Below are 6,418 nucleotides of genomic sequence, written 5' to 3'. Positions count from 1 at the left end.
TGGATTAAGATGTGGTACGTATACACAATGGAATACTATTCAGCCATAAAAAAGAATGAAATCATGCTATTTGAAGCAACATAGATGCAACTAGAGAGTCTCATATTAAGTGAAGTAAGTCAGAAAGAGAAAGGAATACCATATGATATCACTTATAAATGGAATCTAAAATATGGCATAAGCGAACCTATCTACCAAATAGAAATAGACTCACAGTCATAGAGAACAAACTTATGTTTGCCAAGGGAGAGGGGAGAGGGAGTGGGATGGACGGGGAGTTGGGAGTTAGTAGATGCAAACTATCACATTTAGAATGGATAAGGAATGAGGTCCTACTGTATAGTAGAGGGAACAATATCCAGTCCCTTGGGATAGACCAAGATGGAAGATAATATAAGAAAGGGAAAGTGTATATATATACACACACACACTACATATGAATGACTGGGTCACTTTGCTGTACAGCAGAAATTGGCATAACATTGTAAATCAAATATACTTTAACATAAAAATAAAAGATGCAATGGAAAATTACTCAGCCCTAAAAAAGAATGAAGTAATGCCATGTGCAGCAACATGGAAGGACCTAGAGAGTCTCATACTAAGTGAAGTCAATCAGACAAAGGCCAATATCATACGATATCACTTATATGTGGAATCAGAAAAAATAACACAAATGAACTTATTTACAAAACAGAAATGGACTCATAGACATAGAAAACAAACTTATGGTAACAAAAGGGGAAAGGAGGGGAGGGATAAATTAGGAGTTTGAGATTAACAGACACATACTACTGTATATAAAATCAATAAACAACCAGATCTTACAGTATAGCATAAGGAACTATATTCAATGTCTTGTAATAAACCATAACAGAAAAGAATCTGAAAAATAATATATACATATATAACTGAATCACTTTGCCATATACCAGGAACTATCACAATGTTGTAAGTCAACTATACTTCCATTAAAAAATATATATATAACAGTTAAAGAGTTCCTGTCATGGTTCAGTGGAAACAATTCTGACTCGTACCCATGAGGATGCAGGTTCGATCCCTGGCCTCGCTTAGATGGCCTTGCCATGAGCTATGGTGTAGTTCGAAGACACGGCTCAGGTCTGCTTTTGCTGCGGCTGTGGTGTAGGCCAGTGGCTACAGCACTCTTTCAACCCCTAGCCTGGGAATCTCCATATGCCATGGGTGTGGCCCTAAAAAAGACCAATAAAAAAAAAAAAAAAAAAAAAAAAGATCACCAATGCAAAGCATAAAGCTTCAAAGAGCACCCTTTGGCAATGATTAGGGCATTCCATTTCAGGAATGGTCTTCATCACACAAAATGTTCAAGAGGTGCCTCCTGTACAAAACCATATTTTAAATATGCACATCATGCTAAAACCCATCACTCATCCTCAGCAGGGCTGATGCAATGGTGCACCATCTGCATGCAGCGTCTGGAGTGGACCGAATTCCTCACCTTCAGAGGCCCTGGCCCAGCGGGGGTGGGCGCCCAGCCAGCTTGCTTCGGGCCAGACAGGTTGGAACATTTTTCTTCAGAGTTCCTAGGAAGGGAGTGGAAAGGAATCTAAACGAGAAATACTCAGGAGGTCTTTGGAAAGTTACCCTATCTCCTTAGAGGCAAATTAAATATGTTGTGGCGAATAGAAGAGAGAAGCTTGCTTTTTGTAAGACCCTGCGGAAAAGATGTCATAGCTGGTGCGTAGAAAATCACCCCATCATTAAAAACCAGTGTGTTCAATCTACAGCTACAGTGGAGTTTGAGGGGGGAAAAAAGGAATTTTAGGATAGAAATTCCCGAACTGATCAAAGAAAGTCTCTTTGTAATATCAATTTATCACGTGACAGAATTTAAACTTTTTTATTGGAGCAATAAATAATATATACATATAAATACATACATATGCATATTTATAAAAGTTACCATTTCAGCCATCTTTAAGCGTACATACAGTTCTGTGGCTTTAAGTCCATGTGAACTTCTGTGCATCCATCACCACCACCCACCTTCAGAACTTTTTCATCTTCTTGGACTGAAATCTGTCTCCCCCAATCCCTGGCCACCACCATCCTACCTTCTGTTTCCATTAATTTGACTAGTCAAGGTACTTCATAGAAGAGCAAACTTTACAATAAATCTATTTTTGTGACTGCCTTATTTCACCTCGTATTATGTCCTCAAGTTCAAGGTCATCCAGCTTGTAGCATGGGTCAGGGTGTCCTTTTTTTTTTTTTTTTTTTTTTTTTTTGCTTTTAGGGCTAACCGGCAGCATGTGGAAGTTCCCAGGCTAGAGGTCGAATCAGAGCCATAGCTGCCAATCTACGCCAAGCTGCTTCTGCGACCTACACCCCAGCTCACGGCCACACTGGATCCTTAACCCACTGAGCAAGGCCAGGGATCAAACCCACATCCTCATGGATACTAGTTGGGTTGGTTAACACGGAGCCATGACAGGAACTCCTGTCCTTCCTTTTTTAAGGAAAATGTTCCATTGCATGTCTATACAATATTTTGCTTATCAGTTCATCTGTTATGGACAGTATTTTGATTTTCAGCCTCCTATAAGCTAACCACCTGAAAAGGTGTAAATTAATGGGGTGTCTACAAAACACTTGGCATATGGCTAGATGGCAAGTCATCACCCCAGGCAAGCTCATCTGAGACCTCACTGCTCACGGCCAGCTTGAGAAACGAATGGAAAATGTGACCTAAATGTCCACTCATAGCAAAACAAATATGATGAGGGTGCTATGAATCACCATTCATATTCATTCTGTCAAGGAGCTCCCAGCCACAGCATTTTGAAATACCAGAAATGGTGGGGCCATGGTACACACTTATCTGGCAAATGTTTATGTGCCTACATGGAAACTGTGACCACTAATAGTGATGACAGGGATATTTAGTGTCAATGTTGATGATTCTATCTTCAAATTAGAAGTGAGTTTATTTAAGAATAACCACTGTCTTTACAAGTGGTATGTAAATGTTTTTAAGATGGAAATGTTCAAAGTGCTAAATCATTGGGGAAGGAAGCAGTACATTTCTGTTTGGTCCTCTGTTCCACTGTCTGTCTTATTAGGGCCCCAAGAAAGAGTTAAATGTGTGTTTAATGAAAAGGGAAGTAGCAAGGAAACAGGGGCTACAGACAGGCTGACCATCCATGGGTGACAGCTTGAATGTGTGTTGATCAGTCAACCAGAAGCATCACTATCTATTGGCCTGTGATGCTGTCTCTGAAACCTCCCCACTGCCTCCTTTGATAGGATGGAGGACGAGAGGCCCTGCTGCTCCCTCCCTCAGCCCCTCACACCAGCTTCTCTACCCCTTGGCTCAGGTTGCAGAATGAATAGGATGCAGGTGTCCCTATTCAGAGTCTGCTTACTAAGCAGAATGAAAGGGGAGAAGCAAAGTTCAGCCCCACATGTGCAAGGAAGCAAATGGCTCTCCAGGGGAGAGAGAAAATCCCAGCAGCCAGCATTTGTGAAGGCAGGGCTGTGTGCTGGGGGAATATTTCATTCAAATGAGCTCAGGAGGCAGCAAGGGGGTGGGATTAATATACGATTCCCCTCAAATTGTGAATCTAAGGAAACCAAGAGAGGTGAATCCTTTTCCATCCCTGTTAGGATCCCCCCAAAGAACAGGACTTTTCATTTCCCTTTGTGCATCTATCTCTATTAATTAATAACTGGAAACATGCCAACCTCTCAAGTGTCTTACTCACATCTGGGCTGAGCAGGTGAAATTGCTCAGGGTTCTCCTGCCCTTGGACAATGTCAAGCTTGTAACTCATACAAGTCTCACAAACTGACCCTATGCGGATCAGGATGCAAAGAAGTAGGAAGGGCACATGTCACCGAGGTAGTGGTTCTAGTATCTGAAAGCACGAGTTGGGAGAATTCTTTTAGATAAGCCCATAGATGAAGAGTGTCCTACTTGGATTTAGAGGGACGTGAATTTTCCACCCACCAATGACATCCCATGCTCTGTGCCTCCCTGTACACTGTTCCTTTGTGTAGCAGCTTCTGTCATCATTTCTCCTGGAGAGCACTTGCTCACCATCCAAAATGCTTCCCAAACACTCTGCTCCTCTGAGAAGCCTCCCTGGGCCTCCCCAAGCATCAAACCATTTCATCGTCCTTGATTCCAAATCCACGTATTTATAGATCCCTCTACTCTGCTACTCTAGAATCTGCTCACTGCACTGAAATGACTGAAATTCTCTCTGCGTGTCTCTCTGTCTCTGTCTCTGCCTCTCTGAAGACATGGATGTCTCTGGCCTGGGGGACTAACTGTGTATTTGGCCCACAGCTAGTCATCAATGGGTATTTGTTGAACGAATGAAGGGTGAACCACCAGATACATCAGAAGGCCATGTGGGATTGCAGAGCTGGGACATCGAAAGAAAGAACTCATTAATCCATCAGCTTAGCAGGTCAGGTGGCTGTCTCCTGGCACAGAGCAAAGGCCTGAAAAAAAAAAATGAGATGATGTCAGAGGGAAGGGATTTTAGGCCTGACCTGGATTATGCTTGGAAGGCACACCTTAGCAGGAACCCTGGATGGCCAGGACCCAGTGCCAGCAAAATGTGCCAAAGCCCAGACCATTCCCAGATCCATTTTATCAGCTACTTTTCCAATAGAACCTTCCTTTAGGGCGATGCTCTCCAATAGGAATATGATACTGACAGGAACATGATAAGATTTCCTAGTACTGACATTTAAAAAGTAGCAAGAAATGGGTGTACTTAATTCTCAATGGATCTTATTTGATGCAGTTTTTTCTAGAATACTATTTTCATGTGTGATCAATGTAAACATCATAAATGGGACATTTTGGACTCTATTTCATACTAATTCTTTGAGGTCACAGATGTGGTTTGGATCCTGTGTGGCTGTGGCTGTGGCTGTGGTGTAGGCCGGCAGCTACACCTCCAATTCGACTCCTAGTCTGGGAGCTTCCATATGCTGAAGGTGTGGCCCTAAGAAGAGAGAAAGAAAGAAAGAAAGAAAGAAAGAAAGAAAGAAAGAAAGAAAGAAAGAAAGAAAGAAAGAAAGAAAGAAAGAAAGAAAGAAAGAAAGAAAGAAAAAGAAGAAAGAAAGTTAGTTATGCATCTTAAAAGCTGTGAAGGGGAACTGCCAAATTGTCCTCCAATTTATAGTCTCACCAGCTGTGTATGAGAGTATCGGTTTCCCCCAGAAATAACTCTGGATATTGTCAGTTGCAGTTTTTGGTTAGCAGAGCAATTTTAAGTCATCACCAGGCATTTTTCCCTTCCCTCAAGGAGAGGCAGAGGGGGAGGTTGTGTGTATGGCTATAAAAGATCAGGTATTTTAACTTGTAGATCCATAAAGGAGTCCCCCTGCATCCCCACATACCCCCCATATCACTTCCACAAAGAATACGTTGGTGAAGTGTTTTTTTAACCTATGAGTTTACTTAATGAGTCAATCTCTATATTGTGGGGGGGGGGGGGGAATTGCTGCTGCACTCGAAGCACATGGAGGTTCCCATGCTAGGGGTCTAATTGGAGCTACAGCTGCCAGTCTATGCCTCAGCCACAGCAATGCCAGATCCAAGCTGCATCTTCGACCTACACCACAGCTCACAGCAACGCCGGATCCTTAACCCACTGAGCAAGGCCGGGGATTGAACCTGCATCTTCATGGCTCCTAGTCGGATTTGTTTCTGCTGCACCACAATGGAAACTCTGAATGAGTCAGTCTCTTAAATTGAGGCAGCGCATGCCTCATAGCCAAGTGTGTAGAGGACCCTATGCTTAAGAGCACAGCCTGGCATGTGTTATGTATGTAATACCTCTGTAGCCACTGCCAGATCTAGACCAGGTGCATTTCCAGAACCCCAGAAATTCCACACTTACTAGCTCTCTCCCCATAGTAAGCCCCCTCTTGACTTCTGCCACTATTGATTAACTTTGCCTGTTGTTGAACTTCCTACAAATGAAATTGTGAAATATGTCCTCTTTGGGTCTGGGATCTATCATGTAATGTTGTTTGTGAGATTCATTCATGTTGTCACAGGATACAGTGTGTTCCTTTTCATCTTACATCAGGTGTGTTATTTTTCGTTGTATGCATAGGCTATAATGTAGTTATCAGTGTTGTTTCTAGCTTGGGGCTGTTTTTCCACATGTCTTTAGCTGGATATATTGAGAATATACCGAAGAGTGGAATGACTGGGTCACAGGCTTCGTGAGTGTTCACTTCTTTTTTTTTTTTTTTTTTTTTTTTGCTTTTTAGGGCCACACTCACAGCATATGGAGGTTCCCAGGCTAGGGGTTGAATCAGAGCTACAGCTGCTGGCCTTCACCACAGCCACAGCAATGCAGGATCCAAGCCCAGTCTGCAACCTACACCACAGCTCATGGCAACAACA

Source organism: Sus scrofa, chromosome 10, assembly GCF_000003025.6.
Source record: "Sus scrofa isolate TJ Tabasco breed Duroc chromosome 10, Sscrofa11.1, whole genome shotgun sequence".
NCBI lineage: Eukaryota > Metazoa > Chordata > Mammalia > Artiodactyla > Suidae > Sus > Sus scrofa.
The sequence above is the reverse complement of the archived record's forward strand: the minus strand, read 5'-3'. Positions refer to the sequence as shown.